General features: G+C 44.1%; 1 protein-coding gene across 5 annotated transcripts in view; it reads right to left on the bottom strand.

Moving 5' to 3' along the window:
- The window catches only part of LOC140212838 (uncharacterized), a 68,832-nt gene that overhangs the window by 30,204 nt on the left and 18,762 nt on the right, over nucleotides 1–19,866 (bottom strand). The window lies entirely within an intron of this gene.

Raw genomic sequence — 19,866 nt, 5'->3', positions numbered from 1 at the left:
GGTTGCTGCAAGTTGTAATACGTTGCTTTTGCCTCCGCCACTACCGAATGCTCTTTTCGGATACTCCAAGTTAGCGCTGTGCCGCCAGGTTGCCGTGGGCTTCCGCGTACTCAATCGCCTTTTTCTTGAAGGCGACGGTGAATTGATGTCGGCTTCCACTCATTTTGAAACAAAATGAAAATGCAGCCTTTAATTAATATAACTTTGCGACAGTGGAAACGCAAAGTGCCGGTGCCACAATGTCGCCACGCCGCGCTGCTGCTGATGGCGATGGCGGCTGTTTACTTCATCCGCCCATTGTAGCAAGACTTCCGTAGTTTTTCCGCCAATGTCCGGTATATAAGTCGAGGGTCGACTTTTCGCGATGGCTTTTTGAAAAAAAGTTCGACCTATATTCCGGTTTTTACGGTAGTTAGCCACTTGTCGTCTTGATCGGCAGCATAGCGTCCAGCAGTGTCTGAACTTCGTGGCCATAATGTCCTGGCGCAGCAAAAAAGCCAAGTTGGTGCAGCAGCAAGCACTTTTGGCAGACGGCCCAGCGCACTTGTGCTTATATTATACCATGCAAATTTTAACTTATATAGTCAATACGACGTGGAAATGGGTTTGTGAGAGGCCTACCTTATAAGCGTGGTCAGGAAAGGACACAATGCTCCTCCACACTGCAACACACAAAGGGCGCTACAGACGGGTTTGTTGTTATGGTGCAGAAAAGGCACCGCAGACAGATTGTCAACAAAAGAGTGTTTGTTAACCCAGCATGCAATACAGCACAACAGCCACAACAGCTTATGTGCAAAGCCTCACTGCAAGACCAATCAGTACATGCACCTGCACTTAACATGGCATCATGCAGTGTACCCATGTCATGCCATGCACATTAGGGAGTTTTCGAATAGAGGACATTAAGGTTTCGTGGCTGCAAGAAAAATAAAACAGCGTCAGAGCCACTCCGCATGCACGAGATGCAATCAGGGTTTTGCATTTGTGTCGGCAGCTATTTCGATGAAATAGCACAGCCACCCAAGGTCGACGCAAAACTTTTGCATCAACAAACATGTTGTCAAACATTGAAGTGGCAGCTCTCGCTGTGTACCACATTTGACCTCATTCACTAAGAAGATTTTAAAATATGCACCACATGCGAATCTGATGACAGTGACTGTTTAAAAAAGCCTTGTTATCACCCATCAACACATAAAAAGCTCAACTTTAATCCTAAAATGTGACATCCTCCTTCGGCAAACTCTGTGGTACCATGCAAGTTCAATGAACACCGAAACAAAGTGGCAGCAAGGCAGTATAGTAGCACTACACTGTACTTCCATCAGAGAAAAATGTGGCAACGACCAAACGGACGGCTCTGACGGGCCCATAGAGTATGGATGGGACTCTGCTTCCTTCTATGATGATGATGATAGCATACTGTTGAATTTGATTTCAGTTTTTGTAGCTGCTAAACACAGCTGAAAGGAGGGATTCGCTCTTGTACATGTTTTGGTGCAGGCTCGGTGCAATATTTTGCTAAAATGCCGTTTTGGTGCAGCATCGGACAAAGCCATCTTTTCGACACAGTTTGGCACAATTGGCACAGCTGTTGCACCAATGCATTATGCTGGAAATATCCAACAAGACACTATACAGCATCTGAAACTTTGATTACTATATTAAATTGGTCATGCAAGGGAGGAGGGCAGGGTTTGCTCAGCGTCAGTGCACTTGCTCGCTGCAGCCTGAAAAGCGATGATGTCCTGTTGCCTAAGCAGCCCGCACACAGTGTAGTGGAAGGAATTCAAAATAGACAACAGTCCAAGGATAAAACAGTGGTACGTTAGTTAGTTAGCTAGTTAAATGAGATTTAATGGCGCAAAAGCAGCTAAGGCTATGCTGCGCCAAACACGAGGTGTTTTAAAATCCAGTTTGTGAAGGAAAAGGCTGTGTTAGTAAGCTATATTTTATGTAAAAATCCAGTGTCGTGTAGAAATTTACGGATGTCACATAATGGGACTAGCGGATTATCACCTAAAATTAGAGCAGGGTGTAAAGGTATGTGTAGTTGATATAACTTGTGCAAAAGTGTTCGTCTGTGTTTCAGTCTGCGTACATGTGAGTAATATGTGCATAACTGTTAGTGGCTGTTGACATTTCTCGCATTTTGGTGTCTTCTTTGGTAAGTAAGTAATTGTGTGTGAGGTGTGTGTGCCCAATGCGTAGCCGGCATAAAACAACTTCGATGAACTGCTCTTGATGATAACACGACTTCCACTCGCCAACTATGGGTTTCGTGAGATGTAGCTTGTTGTCAGCACAACGGTCCCATTCGCGTTGCCATTTTACCGTGAAGGCTTTTCTAATTGCACGGATGCTATCATTGTATGGGAGCGTCGTGTTTGTAATATCTTTGTGCGCTGCCATCAATGCACATCTATCAGCTGCTTCGTTACCTGGTATCCCAACATGGCCTTGGACCCAGCAGAAACAAATTGACCTCCCGTATTCGTTAAGCACCAACATGTTTAAGATGTCTCCTATCAGGGGTTCACACTCAGATTTCAGATGTAGAGCCTTCAGTGTACTTAAGGAATCAGCGTATATGACTGTGTTTTTGTGCTTGCCAGTGATAAACTTTTTAACTGCAACCCATCCAGCATAAACTTCAGCAGTGAAAACAGAAGCATGTATTGGTAGACGGACACTTGTTTCCCAATTTTCTGTTACGGCCCCTATACCCACGTGTTCTTTTGTTTTGGAGCCATCCGTGTAGAATTTTATGCGATTTTGATACTTGTCTTGAAGAGCACGGAATTCTTGCATGATGTGTTCGTGTGGAGTGTTTCTTTTCTTTAAATGTGTTAATGTCCAGTCGCACAACTGCGTGAAATTGTACCATGGGGCCAACCGTTGTGGTTTCTTGGCGACCTGGAGGACTTCGTGGGGGATGTCATAATCCTGACGGTATTTCTCATACCGCAGGACAAGTGGCTTAATCATGTTCGGTTTATTTGTGTAGTGTAAGCGTGTGTTGCATTGTGTGAGGATGTTGTAGCATATGTGTTGCGGTGATGACTGAATTCTGAGTAGGTAAGAGAATGTTAATAATGCTCTGCGCTGCTGTTATGAGGGTTCATTACACTCAACATATAAACTTTGAATGGGTGACATTCTGTAGGCACCACTTGCCAGTCGCAATCCAAGGTTATGTACTGGATCAAGGAGTTGGACGCAGGACTGCCTGGCTGAGCAGCAAACCACGGAGCCGTAGTCTAAAAGGCTATGCACAAGAGACCGGTAAATATGTAAAAGAAAGGTTCGGTCGGAACCCCAGTGCTTATTAGATAAAACTTTCAGGGTATTCAATGTTTTATTTGCCTTAATCTTTAGTGTTTTAATGTGGGCTTGGAAGTTTAGTTTTTTGTCAGATTACTCCCAAGAATTTATGTTCTTGTTTTACCGGCAGTGCGACCTCATTAAATTTTAGAACCGGGTCTAAGTACAATCCTCGTTTTTGCGAGAATAGCACTGTAATGGTTTTTTGAGTAGAGAAGCGGAAGCCATTTTTCTCAGCCCACTCGGTTAGTTTATTAATTGTTATCTGGAGCTGTCTTTCACATGTTTGTAAGTTTGAGGCGCGGCACGCTATTTGCAGATCGACATATATGGAGTGCATAACAGAGGGGGGAATGACTTTGTTAACAGAGTTCATTTTTACTATAAAGAGTGTTGTACTTAGTACGCATCCTTGTGGCACTCCATTTTCCTGGATGAATACACGTGACAGCGCCGTTCCTAAACGCACCTGGAATGTTCGGTCTGACATGAAATCGGCTAGACATTTGAGCATTCACCTCGGATTCCTAAATCTGCTAAGTCCCTTAAGATACCAAACCTCCATGTTGTGTCGTAGGCCTTTTCTAAATCAAAGAAAACAGTGAGACAATATTGTTTGTGTAGAAAGGCCGCACGTGTCTCGTCTTCTAGCCGGACTAGGTGATCTGTTGTGGAGCAACCTTTTTTGTATCCACACTGATGGTTATCTAGCATGTTCTCTGTTTCAAGGATGTATGTCAGTCTTATGTTGATGATGGCTTCATAGGACTTTGCAAGACAACTTGTGAGTGCTATGGGTCTATAACTGGTTGCTGTTGTGGGAGGTTTTCCAGCTTTGAAGAACGGGATTATGATAGCTTTCTTCCACTCTTTCAGCATTTTTCCCGTTTCCCAGATTTTATTAAAAAACGAAGCAAGGTTTCAACTGCATTAGGAGACAGATGAGCGAGCATCGCGTAATGTACTCTGTCCGGACCAGGTGCTGTTTTTTTGTCAGTTGTTAGTACTCTATTGATTTCTGGTACTGTTAAAGCGGTATTATACGGTCTTTCTGAACTTCCTGTGGTCTGAAGCTTTAGTTTTTCTGGTAATTGCTTATGTTTTAGAAATGCAGCTGAATAGTTTACCGAGCTTGATATATTATGGAAGTGTTGTCCTAATATGTCTGCTTGTTCTTCTATATTTGTTTGCGTGCCTGGAGGTGATAGTATGGGGATAGTGTAAGAAGCGTAGTCGCCTCTAAACTTACGAACCTGATCCCACATTCGTTTGGATGTTATTGAACTATTTATAGACGAGACAATTTTTCCAGGACTATCTTTCGGCTTGTCTGCATGTACCTGGCTTTCACTTTTGCTTTTTTGAAGGAGAGTAGATTGTCTTGTGTTGGGTATCGCCGAAAGATACCCCATGCTTTGTTTTGTAGTTTTTTTTGTTTGTGTACATTCCTTCGTCCACCAGGGTTTCAGGTGTTTTCTTAATAAGCCAGAGGATTGTGGGATTGTTTCTGCTGCTGCAGCAAGTATACAGGCATATTTCATCTATGGTTAGCTCATCTGATATGTTATCCAGAGTGGCCTTTTCAGTAAAGAGAGGCCAGTCTGCTAGGTGGAGTTTCCAACAGGGTGGTCTTAATGGTATGGTAGGAGAAGGAGATTTTCTTTTAATAATAGCAGGCATATGGTCACTACCATAGGGGTTGTCAATAACACTCCATTGAAAATCGTCAAAGAGAGATGGAGAGCACAGTGCCAGATCTAAGCAACTCATAGCTCCTGTGCTTGGGGAGCAGTAAGTTGCCGCACCGGTGTTTAAAAGGCATATGTTATTTGTTAGGATAAAATCTTCAAGCGTTTGACCCCTGGTGTCAGTTGTTTCACTACCCCACAACGTGTTATGTGAATTAAAATCACCGGCTAATAAAAATGGTTCGGGTAGCTGGTTTAAAATTAACTCTAGGTCTCTTACGGTAAAATGTAAATGCGGCGGAATGTATACTGAACAAATGGTGATGGTTTTGTGAGCTAAAACGGTGACAGCAACGGCTTCTATGTGAGTGTTAATGAGAACTTCTCTGGCTGCTATACCACCTGGCAGGACAATGGCTACACCACCTGACAGCCGGTTCGCCTGAGTACGGTCGCGCTGTACAGCAGTGAAACTTTTCAAAATGTTTTTGTGTTTTTCGCCTAGGTTTGTTTCTTGTAAGCACAGGGCTACAGGAGAAAAGTTTATTAATATGTCTTTAATGTCACCTAAGTTGTGTAAAAGCCCTCTACAATTCCAGTGGATAATAAAAGCCATTTTAAAATGAAAAGAAATGGCACTACGGAAAAATTAAGAGGTGTGGTATAGGTGATATGGATTTGAGAAGGCTAATACAAATGAGCGATAACCTTTAGGTTAACGCTTTCTTATTTTGAGTTGTTATTGGGATTTTGTCCCGCTTACCGCGCTCAAGAGAGCGCTTATCCTTCGGTGTCAATGACACCGGGGTTTTTGTGTTGACCTCCATCGCTCTCTCTGAGGCGCTGGAGGACCGAGAGTTAGGCGCCGAGACACGTGCCTCGGGCCTTGGGGTTCGTTTGATTTTAGGGCCCTGCGGGGCTGGCGTCTGCAGGGCCGTCGAAGAGGGTGGAGCAGTACTGACTGCTTCCATCACGGGGGCGGGAGGAGTCACTGCAGCACCACTGCGCGTGGGCTCGGAGGACTCCGGAGGCCTCTGTGACGCTGCCCCGCCTGCGTCACTTCGGCATAACTTCGTCGGGATAGGTATGAGTCTTTTTCTGGCTTCGAAGAATGAGATTTTTTCTTTAACAGTTAGTGCAATGACTTTTTCTTTTTTCCAGCACGGGCAGGACCGCGAATAAGCTGGGTGATCTCCCTTGCAGTTAACACAATGTGGCGAAGAGGTGATATTCTCTGATTGGTGGTCGTTGGAGCTGCATTTAGCACAAGTTGTTTGTCCTCGGCATGCATGTGAAGCATGTCCAAATCTTTGGCACTTGAAACATCGTCTGGGATTCGGGATATATGGTCTCACATTGACTTTGACATAACCTGCATCGAGTGAAGTAGGCGTTACGCTTGTTCCGAAGGTGAGTATAACATGTTTGGTGGGGATTTCTTGATCGTTTCTTCGAATTACAATTCTTTGTACTTTGGCGACATTTTGTTCCTGGAAACCTTCCAGCAGTTCCTCGTCGCTTAAACCAATAAAGTCTTCTTCAGATATTACTCCCCTGCTTGTATTAAGTGTTCTGTGGGCTGACACAGTCACTGTCGCCTCGCCAATACTGGTAAGTTCAGAGAGCCTATCTGCTTGATCTTTGTTATTCAGTTCTAGGAGGAGGTCCCCGCTAGACATTTTGGATGCTTTGTATGTTGGTCCGATTTTGCCTTTCAGACACTTCGCTACCAGGAATGGAGAGAGTTTCCTTACCAAAATGTTGCTTTCACTATGCGCTACATAGTACTTTGGAAATGTTGGGGCGTTGCTTTGAAAGGAAAATTGAAATGGTACTTCGGTGCGGCATCTCTTCAGTCGCCGATCATAAACAACAGAGGCTTGCGCTACCATAGGAAAATGTCTATGTTCGGCAACAGCGCCGACCGCCCACCACGCAGCCCAACGAGGGGACGCGGCACAGCTTGTGTACAAGCCTGCACAACGCCAGCCGTACGCCATCACTATAACTCAATATGGTGTACCCAAGGTAGGATATCCACACAAGGTTAACCCTTGCCGCCGTGGAGAAAGGAAGTAAATGGAAGAGAGAAGAAGACAGGAAGATATAAAGTGAGAGATAAAGACGAAGGTTTGAGAAGAGAGAGACAGGAAAAGGCGACTACTGATTTCCCCCGGGTGGGTCAGTCCGGGGGTGCCGTCTACGTGAAGCAGAGGCCAAAGAGGTGTGTTGCCTCCGCCGGGGGGCCTTAAAGGTCCGAACACTCGGCATCGGCTCAACCCCCAGGATCCCCCTTTCCCTGGACACGGCTACACGCGGCAGGGTCCAACCCTCGTGTGCTCGGGTACGTGGTGTCTTAACACACCAAACACCAGCTGATGCAGACGCCCCTGCGGGGAAAACAGTGGTACGATCCAGGCTCAATAGGGGAGGCCTCATTAGGTCCACCGCAAAGTTATAACACAGCTGCTGCTATTTGCCATGCTCCTTTCCATGGAGCACAGGAACAGTGCTTGAGGACAAACTTCAGTTTTGAAAACTCAAGGAACACTTGCGGTGCAGGATCGGTGCAGATTTCTCATATTTTGCTAAAATGTAGCAGGATTCGGTGCAATTGATGGGGCATCAGCAACACTGTGCCAAGCATCACCCAAGCTAAGCAGCTCTTCTGTTCTTTTTTTTAACCATCGTTTCGGCATCTGGAATGCTCAAATGATGCTGTATCAAAATGATTAAGCTGAAAACACACTCCAAGTGTTTAAAAAAGAGTTATATCAGTGTGGACAACACGAAAGGAGTCCACAATCATGCAGAAACATCAGAGTTCACGGATCAGTCCTTTGTCTTTCCCACCACTGAACACCACCGTCATGGTATTGTTCAAAAGCTCAAGATTCCGCCTTTTCTGTCATGCACTCCTCGAACAAGAGCAATGCAACAAGAAATATCAGGGGCCGGTCTGACAAATTTTTCATTGCAAGCAGCCCTGCTGATGGCTCATCATGCCACCAAGCCGAGAGAAGCCTCATGATTGGCTGTTGCTATGGCAACAGTGCAAAAACACTCTAGTTGGCATTGATAGGCTTGCTTCCAAGTTGACCCACCATTTCTTTTTTGATCACACCATGATTACAAGTAGCATTTGTTCTAAACTTGTTTTAAGAAGTTCGAAACCAGACTCGCTTACAGAAAGCAAAGCACGAAGATTATATGATAGTACGCCTAGAAAGAAAAAGCGTTCATCGCAACTATCACAAAGGCCATTGATCAGATCGTGCCGAACCACCAGATTCTTTGAAGCATCATGCTATTCCATATCACGTTGGTAGTTTAGCTCTAGCAAAGCAAACTGCACCATGTCATGGCGTCATGGACTACACAACAATGCAGACATTGCACACGAGCCGTATCACTTAGCAAACCACACAGGACCGCAGAGGGCACACCAGCACTTATTCTTCCAACTCTTTGCAGATTCACGGGTTCTTGCAGTCTAATTCTGCTTACTGACTAGGTGCACCTATAACGTCACCAATAGTGGACACAGTGCATTTGCAGCACCAAGAAATGCAAACAATGCAGCACAGTGTCTGCTACGTGCAATTCGTGTTGAACACGATGTGCGTCTTGTGCGCTTATTCCCATGCGGTCACGTGGAGAGTTTTGCCGTGCAAGTTGTTTCCACACTTTGAAAATGAATGATGCTTCATACAAGCAGGGGATACAACCAGATATATTAAAATGAATCTAATGGAAGATGATTTACAATTCACTGAGCCGATTTCAATATGTTTTGTTCTCTATGTTCAGCAAAAGCTGAGCTTCATTCTAAAGCCTTTCTTTTCATCATAGGTGCAAAGATAAAATTCCATACACTTACAAAACTTTAATGAAATCTTCTCAGCATTGTTTCTGTGAGGTACCTAAGCTTTACAGAAATTTTAAGGATGTCTCCATGAAGGTATTTAAAGACTTGGTATCATTCTTTTTACTAAGAACTCAACTATAGGCTAAGGTTTTCCTTTTTTGATAACCTTGATACATTATTAACTAGATGATATGTAATCTAATTAGAGTAAGGTAATTTCTTACCTGCAATGTCGAAAGTATTTTTGATCAATAGAATAACTATAGCTATGTTCTATCAGCTTTAGGCTCTGTGGCAACCGTTCAGAATGACAACATATTTCAGAGAAGTAATTTTTCTAAAAAAAAAACTTACATAACAACCCGTCAGAAATGACCTAATTGCAATCTGGCATTTTGTCATATCTACTTATCTAAATGAGGTAAATGAAATCTGTTCGCACACTTTAAATCTCCATTCAGTGATGTGCCTGCTTACCAGATTTCATCTAACATAAGTTGATAAACAAAATTTGAACCTTTCCTAGGACCCTCGTCGCTATTTAACAGCAATTGAATAACCAGAAGTCTAATGGCTGGAAAACGGAGAAGGTGGCTGCAGTCCATCGATCGGCTGATGTGCACTGTCATGAGGATCACCACCCTACGTTGACTAGCATTCCATGAAAACTTTAAAACACCCAATATACTCTAACCCCATCAATTTTCTGGAAAGTAACTCATTCTTTCATTCAAGTCAGCAGGGTCTTGAAAGATTATTTTATGGGATACCCAAGCTCTTTGTTTCACTAATGATTGGTCCATCACCTTAAATCAAGGGCTTGATGTTGACTTATTTTTTTGAGATGTTGCCAAAGCGCTTATGTGACTCAGTATGACTCAGTATGACTGAGTAGTCATATTCTGTGTCCTTAAACTTAAGCAGCATAATATTCAAGCAAATGGCTCAACTTGGTGAAGGACTTTATTTGCAATGAAAGTCGGTATGTCGCAGCCAACAACTGTTCATCTACTTATTCACCAGTTGCACCCAAAGTGCCACAAGGATCCATCTTGAGGCTCGTGCCATTCTTGGTTTACATTAATAATCTTCATAACTGTGCAATCATTTTTCTGCATGCAGATGACCGTGTAATCTACCACAAGATTAGTAAGCCAGGCGATTCATATTTGAGGCAAGGGGATCACCACAATGTGTCACTCTGGTGTAGCAAGTGAATAATTAAACTTAACACTGACAAGTGTAAACAGATGTGCATATCACATATCATTAACAATGGCAATCAATATACTACTGAATGACCTTATGTTATCATCAGTTAACACCCACAAATACCTTGATCTTCCCATAGCTAATGATTTGTCAGGGAATATGCAACTAAATTATTTCACTAAAACACTAATCGCACAATAAATAGCTTGGGCATAATTTTCCCTCTTCATCTACAAGCACCAACTCTCTACGAAAACCTAGTTTGCTAAAAACTAGAAAACACATTTGCCATTTGGAATAAAATTAAACATCACTAACCCTTGCACTTAAGAGATTCAAAAGCAAGCAATTCACTTTATCTAGCTACTCCCGATATTCCAGTGCAACATGCATGAAAAAGTGAATCTGCCATATACTGCAAATGTGCTCGCCTTCGCCTATTCCACAAGGTTTGCACCTCCAACCATGTAGTGAAGAAATAACAGATAACACAATCTTTCAATGTTTCCTTGAGATTTGACCAGAGATATAAAATTGGCATACCAGCCACCAAACAAACAGGCGCCATCATTATTTTTTGCCCCGCACAAGTATTGATTGGAACGACTTTCCTACATCCACCATTCGAACCCCAGACACATCTTCATTCAAAATGTCAATCTGTGACAGTATTGCTTAACATATTTTTTCTGTATAATTGTCTGTGCATACTTTTTAAAGCTTTGTTACCAGTTCTGTATTGCCTACAGGCTTTGAAAGTACGAATAAATAAAGTAAAAATTAAAGCTATATATAAGGTGCACCAATATATAAGGCCCAACTACTTAAACTCAATTGACTTCTGAAAACGTGATTAAGCGTGCTCGTACACTCATTGTGAAATGTCATACTTACACATCTTGGGCTGCAAAATTTAATAATATACCAAAATTAACAGGAGCTCAAAATTCTGACAGCATAAAACTTGTGCAGGAAACTAACATTTATTGCACTACCCTCAAAGCCAATGAAGGCCACATCTTCGAACACACGTGTCAAAAAATGCAGCTACTTCAGCCGGCAGCATTGCTGAGTTAGTCATCAGTGTCCAAATAACATTGAGGCAAATTTTTAAGCACTATCACTGGCATTGCCTCAGTGGTGTGGCATGCTCAGGTTGTACATATATAATGATCACTTCATGCCTGCTTGGAAACACAAGTAAAATGGTGAATGGAAGCTGAAAGTACTGAGACTATTGCTGAACTGCTGAGCCTCCCGACACGGGCAACTGATGATAATTATGATAATGAGGTGCCGCTTGCTTAGTTGGAACAAAGGCTCGACGCAAAGAGCGTACGTGCTCACAATTTAGGAGGAGTTTGTTGCCGGACGCAGCCTTCCTGGCTCTTCGAGAGATGTGCTGCCTACGAATATTAAAGCAAAAGTAGTGCTGATTAACAATTTACTTCTGTGCAGTTGTGGTTCTCAAATATGGCTTCACAAAACCATTTGCAGGGTCCACACGCCCTTGCGCGCAAGTTCAATTCAAGAGTACAGTGTGCAGTGCATCACACCTTTCACAGGGTTTTGCAAGGTAGTGCTTGCCACCATGCTAAATAATCAGAGGAAGCCATATCATCACTGCTATTACATATACAGCACTTTGCACATACCAGGAAACCTTTCTCTCGGTAGGGTGAATAAAGTCCATGTTGACAACCTGGCAGCACTAGCATCTGGTGCGACACAGGCTAGTTAAGAGGGTACAAAAGTTTGAAGGTAGAAAGCCCGAGTCTATGAAAATCAGAGGAAAGAAAGCTGCAATGCATAGTCTCCTCAAGTTTTCGGTGGCCACCTTGGATGACATTCTTCTGGCGGGATCCAGCAGATTTCTAGGCAGCTTCCAAAACCTCCAACTCGTTTACGTAGTCTGATATTGCCTACTTCAAGATTTCCAATTCCGCAACATAATGGTGGCCTTATTTTCCATCGTCAGCCTGCTATAATTTCCTCGCTTTGAAGCATTTGTCGAGTAGGAGGTGGACAACGAAGGCGCTATTAGGCGCTATTGTTAGCAGCTGGTGATGAAACCACTGAAGACTATCAGTTGCTGAAGTGGCTAAGCCTCGTGTCACGTTATGCAGCTGAAGTGAACCACAATTGCAGAAGAGGCGATACAAACGGTACCGCTGACCATATGAGACTTACGAGTGCCGACAGCAATGACAGCACAAGGGCTCGCATGGAAGTGCAGCAAGTGACGTCTGCTATTGAGGCTGTGTCGGAAATGGAAGCTCTGAAATGACATGCGAAATGTGTGCCACACTGGTTTGTAGCTGCAGGAAAACAAAATGACAGAAATGTTCTTTGCATTCTCGCTAGCTCTTGACTTGTGATCATGAGAAAAAGCTCAAAAAATCAAACGAAGAGAGCTTGGAACATGTGAAATTTTGGTAGTTATACGATGACTCTACGAAGCGTATGGCAGTATCATGGCAGAGTCCAAATATTCAGGGAGGCCCACAAATTCAGGTGTCTCAAAAATCAGTCCATGAACACATCATTATTATACTGTGAAAAAGAACATATTCGAATTCCATTTTGTTACAGTAAACATTTGATAAGCTCTTATGCAAATCTTATGCTGGAACCGCATGCGTCTGAATTATCAAGGAGAGTATGGGGCTTGGTCAGGTGTCACAAAACACCTTTAGCATAATCTTTCCGTGTTTGCGATGCGTATTGTGAAAGAAAATAAAGTTTTCTTGTTTGAAGTTGTCAAAATGGCCAAAGCGTCATTGTTTTTGTTATTACTGTGGCAAACAACCCAGCTTTGAAAAATTTGTGCAAACAGCCGTCAATATTGCTGAGGGTGCAAAAATTACATGTCAGGGCTAGACATTATAATTGCATTTCAAAAGAATGTGAAGAATGTGATAAAATGGGTAGAATCGTAAAGCACGATTATGGCAGTACATTCTGTGAATAGAAAGCAAAACAGCGCAACTGGCGATTTTCACTGGAAGCTTTGTTGTGCAATGGCTACCCTGTTGACAGTGAACTTGAAGACATTGTGGTGGAATTTCTTTTGTGAGAAGCGTGCCCGGTTTCTCCCGATGGCAGGAGATTCAATTCACTGGAAATGCAATTTAATTGCTCACTACTATTTCATTTCTCTAAGGGAAGAGGCTTGACTTTTCACCTCAGAAAACATAGATGAGCTGTAGCACATTGTAACAATAGCGCTGCAAAAGAATAACTATCTGCTGGGACAAACATCAGTACAGCAAAGGTCCAGTCGGCAACTGCAGTCTGCAAACATTGTGCAAAAAATCCTGAAGCCGCTAAAGGCGAGAGAGGATCAGAACGACTGTGCAGCCAGCAGTTACTTCAAGATGCCTACAGGTCGACTGAAATTATTGCTGGCGTGCACCTCAGGTGCCCAGTGCATGCGGCTCATTGCCCGATGACATTGTTAAGAGCTCGGTTTAGCGGAGGCAAGGAATACATGTTTTGACAGCTTGAGAACAAAGAGTCGACTGGCTTTATTTAAGAGTAAAAGTAGGTTTGCCTGATTGGCTGCATGCTTGGTTCCAAGAAACAGTAGGGGGCAATGACGCCAACAGCAAGGCATACTGGATTTCTGAAGCAGGGGGCAACGACACCTATGGTGAGGTACAGCTTAGTGACGGATGGTCGATACATGGGCTCAACCACTAGAATGCCGCAGGCTTAGGTGTGAATTGCGGAAGGAATGAAGAGTTCATGTTTAAGACAGGCTGGTTTCATGCAGTCGCACGACTGTCTCTTCTTTGGCGTAAATGTCAATCTTTAAGGTTTTCTCTCAACGCAAAACCACACAAAATGGGCCTTCATAGGACGGAATCAATGATGGCTTGATGGAGTCGCGCCACATGAAGACATGCGCGGTTGAGTCCACTGTCGGGAAACTTAACATAGGCTGCCCATGTGCAATATGTTAGGGTGTAGGTTAGGTTAGGTTAGGTTATGACAGCTTGGGGTCGTTTTTTTAACAAAGGTTAACGGCTTGTGGTCGGCCAGAATGTAAAAGCCTTCAAGAAAAGCACGGAAATGCTCGGCAGTGTAATAGATGGCCAACATCTCTCACCCGAAGGTGCTGTAGCGAGCTTCTGTAGGTTTGAGGTACTTTGAAAAGAAGCCCAGCAGCGTCCAGTCTATGCCATCATGCTGCTGCAGTACTGCAGCCACTGCTGTGGCCGACTCGTTTACCATAAGGCGTGTTGGCGCATCAGCGAACGAATGAATCAGCATCACTTCCCCGATAACTACTCCCTACTGAATCCTTCCGGACAGCCCTGCCCAATCATCTGTGCATGTACGTCATCAACGGTGACGTCAACCTCTAGTGTTAACATAAACTCCCGGCGTTCGACACTATCTTCAGTGGGCGCGGGAGTAGCAACAGCAATGTGGCTCACCTTTTGCCTTTTGGTACTTCGCAAGTGCGTAAGCGTTTTTCCTTGTACGCTAGAAAAAGAGACTATCACTGATTGTTACTACTTCCATGCGCACATGTGCTTTGTGATATTATTTGCGAGTGTTTCCATATGTCTGTGTTATTACATTGTTGTGGTGGCATCCAAACTAATCCTGGGCCTACCACACGTACAGAGTCTTTTCTTGAAACACAGACGCTACCCGATGAAGCCTCGGAACAAGTGGCGGTCCTCTTCAAGCTTATGAAGGACGTTCAGTTTCATTCGGCCCAAAGAATCAGAGAGAAATAGTTGTTGATGTTAAAGCAATCAAAGCCAGCCAAAATGAATATAGAAAGCAAGATTGGCTGCATCCAAGAAAGACTGGACGCTCTTGAAGAAAAAGCAAACTCACTTGATCAGCTTAAGGAACACGTCGCAGGTCTCCAGAAATCTGCAGAGACTTGCAACACTCAGCTTGTTTCTTTTGTTAGATACGGGACCGTTTCCTGAGCCTACTTCGAATTCACCAGACCACATCGAATTACGCCACATCTAATTAAGGAGCGCAGAAGCGCGTATACCACATTCCCAAGGCGTGGCACGTGCAAACGGGTTGTCGTCCCCCACCTCGAATGCCGCATCTGGAGCTATTCACTGCTCGACTCTTCCCGAAAGCGTAGCAAGAGCCTGGCACTGTTCCAGGTCAAGTGGGTCCCCAAGCACGACGGCTGTAATGCACCGTGAAACCCTGGCAGCGTCCGCCCCTTCCGCCAATTTGTGACGGCGCTTGCAAGTCAGCAAGGCATAACCGCAGGGAGAAGGCTCTCGGACAATTGGGCCCCAAGGAGCGACCCTCTCCGCCTTGGTGACTGTAGTTGCAGACCAGGACGGCAAGATCGCAGAGAGAACTAAGCACTCGGACAATTGGGGACCAAGGAGCGACCCTCTCCGCCGGGTGTGACACAATCACACGGGCACCTACCATTGGCCGAAAATGACACCTGAGCGGGCTCGCCGATTGGCCGAAAATGGCGTCACCTGAGCGGGCTCGCCGATTGGCCCAATCCCCAATTGTCCGAGTGCTTAGTTCTCTCTGCGATCTTGCCGTCCTGGTCTGCAACTACCGTCACCAAGGCGGAGAGGGTCGCTCCTTGGGGCCCAATTGTCCGAGGGCCTTCTCCCTGCGGTTATGCCTTGCTGACGAGTCTTTGAGACACCGAAGGGCTTAAAAGACACAGACCGGGAGCAGCAAGAGAGCATTCCTTGATTCATCTCTTTCGAGCTTCTTGCCACGGGCCGCAGCGTCCGAGTTGCTGCCGGCCCGTAATGACTTTAAGACTGTTAATTGACTCTCACTGTAAATAATGAAATAAACCTCCAAGATTAACCTCCAAGATAAACCTCCAAGAGGACAGATCGCAAAGAAACAATGTAACTTTTCATAGCATCCCTGATTGTCACGAATCATGGGAAGAATCTGAGGCCCACATCATTAACGCGCTAACAACTATCATCAGCAATCTACCCGACATGGCATTCGAACAAGCTCATCGTCTTGGTTCGTATTCACCTGATAAATGCTGCCCCATTTATAGCCAAATTCAGCAACCGCAAAGTAAAGAAAAAGGCGCTTTCCGCGCATGAGCTCCTAAAAAATAAAGGCATTACGATCCGTGATCACTGCTCACCTGCCACCCGCCATATTCGAAGTACACTGATTGCCTTTGCAAAGAAGGGCAAACCCCTGTTTCATCACCGATACAACAAATTAATCGCAAACAAGCAGCAGTACATGTACGATCCTATTACAGACAGTGTGACAGAGAGCACGTCATACCACACCCGTCACGTGTTAACACAAAAGCGTGTACTGCACCACCTAATCGTCCATAGGGAAGTGCGAGGGGCAGTGGAAGACACTTATACGCCGTGTCTGTCCTTTTCACTAACATTTGAACCATCAAAAACAAACACGACTTGTTCACTTCCACAGTCGAGACGTTCAACCCAGATATGATTGTATTTACAAAAACTTGGCTGCATCCACATATTAGAGACCATGAAATCTTCTCTGCCGCACATGGCTTCTCAGTTTATCGCTGCGACAGTATGTTGCATCAAGGTGGTGGTGCTTTTCTGGCAATTAATAAACACCTACATTCTCAGCACATTAATATTACTACTAACTTGGAGATACTCTGGGCAATTATTGAAATTACGAAAAAATTATAATGGGCATATGTTATCGTGATCCTACTGACGCTGGTTACTTTCCTAACGATTACAAGAGCCAATCAATATTGTCGTAACACGCTTTCCTTCCTTACGCTTGTTTCTACTGGGTGACTTCAACATTCCAAACATAGCCTGGCATAGCCAACCTATTGTGATACACCCTTTCTCCGCATAATCAAAAGATTTTCTTCACTTGTGCGCACTGTTCTCTTTCAGTCAACTGATAACACAGTCCACCAGAATCACACCAAAAGTTGCTAACACCCTTGACCTTCTGCTAACAACACGACCCAATTTTATTTCGGACATTACTTACTTACTGTCCTTAAGCGCTCACTCTCTTATCCATTTCAACATCAACATTTCACGTCCTAAATCGGAAAAAAAAAGAACAGGACAATTCACGATATAAGAAAGTTGACTTTGAAACAATTAACAACGAGCTCGGTATCTTTCTTGACACTTTTTTGACTGATTTCTATAACCCCAGTGTGCAATCAAACTGGAATGTGTTTATTACAAAAATTAGTGAATGAACGGAAGAATTTATCCCTATCTACAATCTTTCCTATAATGATAATGCGCTTGCTGGTATAACACCCACATGAGGCGCCTTTCTAACAAAAAGAAATGTTTGTACAGATCAGCTAAAACATCTGCAAGCACTGAAAGATGGGCAGCTTACAAACGCGCTACATATAACTACATGACAGCGCTTAAGCAAGCTAAAGCTAACTTTTTAAAGAACACATTTTTATCCATGCTAACTACTCATACGAAAAAGTTCTAGCGCACTATTAACCCAAAACATGACGCCATGCTAACTACTGATACGAAAAAGTTCTAGCACACTATTAACCCAAAACATGACGCCATAACCCTTGTTGATAGCACTGATAACGCAATTCCCCCTGCCGATCGTGCATCCGTATTAAATTAAGTTTATATGCGCAATTTTTCTAAACACGCTCATGAAACACGCCCAAGTACACTATCTTAAGACTACGCCGCAATGTACCCTTTAATAGAAAAAATATCGCATCACTGAAACTCTCATCTGCTCCTGGTTGCGACTTAGTGCAAAGTTTCTAAAGAACACTAGGACATATTGTTCCATCATTCTTACAAAGATTTTCCAGCAATCACTTGACAAAGGTTAAGTGTCTGCTGATTGGAAGGTGAGCAACATGATCCCACTCTACGAAACAGGTACTAAACATTCCCCACTGAACCATCGGCCTATTTTTTTTACCAGTATGCCATGCAAAATTATCGAGCATATTTTGTTTTTTCATATTGCCCACTTCTTTAAGAAAACTCCTTTTTTTCCGAGTTTCAACACAGCCTCCGCAAAGCATATTCATGTGACGCCCAACTAGTATCATTCATGCATAACCTGAACCTATTGCTTGACCACCTGTTGCAGACCTAACTGTTTTAGACTTCGCAAAAGCGTTCAATAAAGTATGCCACAGCTTATTAATCTACAAATTGCACCAACTAAACCTTCATCCTAAACTTTTGTACTGGCTTGAGGTTTTCCTCACTAACCGTTCACAGTTTGTTTCAGCTAATGAAGTAACCTCTAATCTGAGTCATGCTGATTCAAGTGTACCACAGGGCTCTGTGCTTGGACCCCTCCCATTTCTCATACATATTAATAACTTACCTTTCTGTGTTTCATCTCAAATTCACCCATTTGCTGACGACTGTGTAATTTACGCCGAAATAACTAGCGATGAGGATGTAACCAGCCTTGAAGCTGTCCTTAATGCCGTTATGGCATTGGTGCAATTCATGGTTAATGGAACTAAATGCTAACAAATGTAAATTCATGCGTGTATGTAGAACTACCAGTGAACCACTTGTGTACTCCCTTAACCCTTTCGCTGTCGGACCTTTCTGGCCGTGACGCACCCCCAGTGTCGGCTTGGTTTCAGGGAACGAGCATAACAGGGAATGAACATAGCAATTTATTTTTGATTATGATTGCTATACAAATAACATAGTCAATGCAATATGCACATTTCAGTGTTCTGCAGCTGTTGTTAGTAAACATCATCATCATCATCAGCCTGACTATAAAATCCGTTCAACATCCGAATCTGACGATGCGGAACCCTCTTCCTCGCATGCGACTCTGTCCGAGTCCGAATTCGAGCTCGGCTCGTATTCTGAATCGGAATTGAGCCGCCGCTCCAATGAGCAGACGAAGGTCCCGCGCGCCGAGCCATCCGAAAGTAACCGCGCGCAGGGAGGATGCGCTTTCAGTCGCCCGCACAATGGAGACAAATGGGATGTTGCGTGATCAAGAAGACAGAGGGAAATGGAAAAAGGCTAAACAAAGTTCGAAGGGCTTTACGTTTACGGCTGCAAGTCGGAAGCGAGGGTGTGGCGAGAGAGCGAAAGCAGCAATCGAACCACCCTTTTTGGAGAGGCAACGGCACGTGCGCCTGAACTTGGCGCGCCGTAGCAGACACACCAACAGAAGAAAAAGAAAAACCTTTAAACCAGCGGAGATTGCAGAACAACCCTTGAACCCATAACCACACGCGCGCGACGCATGATCCAGCGAACGCGGAGCCACCGCGCCACTCAGCAAAGAGAAAGTGGGGAGTGGCAGTCGCACCGTACTCTTCAATACATGGACTAACACAGGTCAGGGCGAATATACGAACTTGTAGAAAGAGTCAACAGATGGCGCGGCCAATCCAAGAGCGCCAGCTTTGCGCTCAGGCGCGAAATTTTGAACGCACGATAGAGAACGTACCGGTACGTCAGTGACACTGTGGGGGGGAAGCGCGATGACGTACCAGTACGTCCGTGACAGCGAAAGGGTTAATAACGTTCCATTAGATTTGGTAACAACTTACAAGTACACTGGCCTTCACATAACGTACGATCTCACTTAGAATACCCACACCTCCCATATAATAAGTAACGCTAGCCGAATGCTAGGTTACTTACGACGCAACTTTTCCAAAGCACCTCCTTCCTTAAAATTAATCCCCTATAAAACTCAATAGGACCCAAACTTCAGTATGATGCTTCAATCTGGGATTCGGGCCAAATAAACCTAATGCGCTCACTAGAA

The sequence above is a fragment of the Dermacentor andersoni genome, chromosome 8, assembly GCF_023375885.2.
Source record: "Dermacentor andersoni chromosome 8, qqDerAnde1_hic_scaffold, whole genome shotgun sequence".
NCBI classification, from domain to species: domain Eukaryota; kingdom Metazoa; phylum Arthropoda; class Arachnida; order Ixodida; family Ixodidae; genus Dermacentor; species Dermacentor andersoni.
The sequence above is the reverse complement of the archived record's forward strand: the minus strand, read 5'-3'. Positions and strand labels throughout refer to the sequence as shown.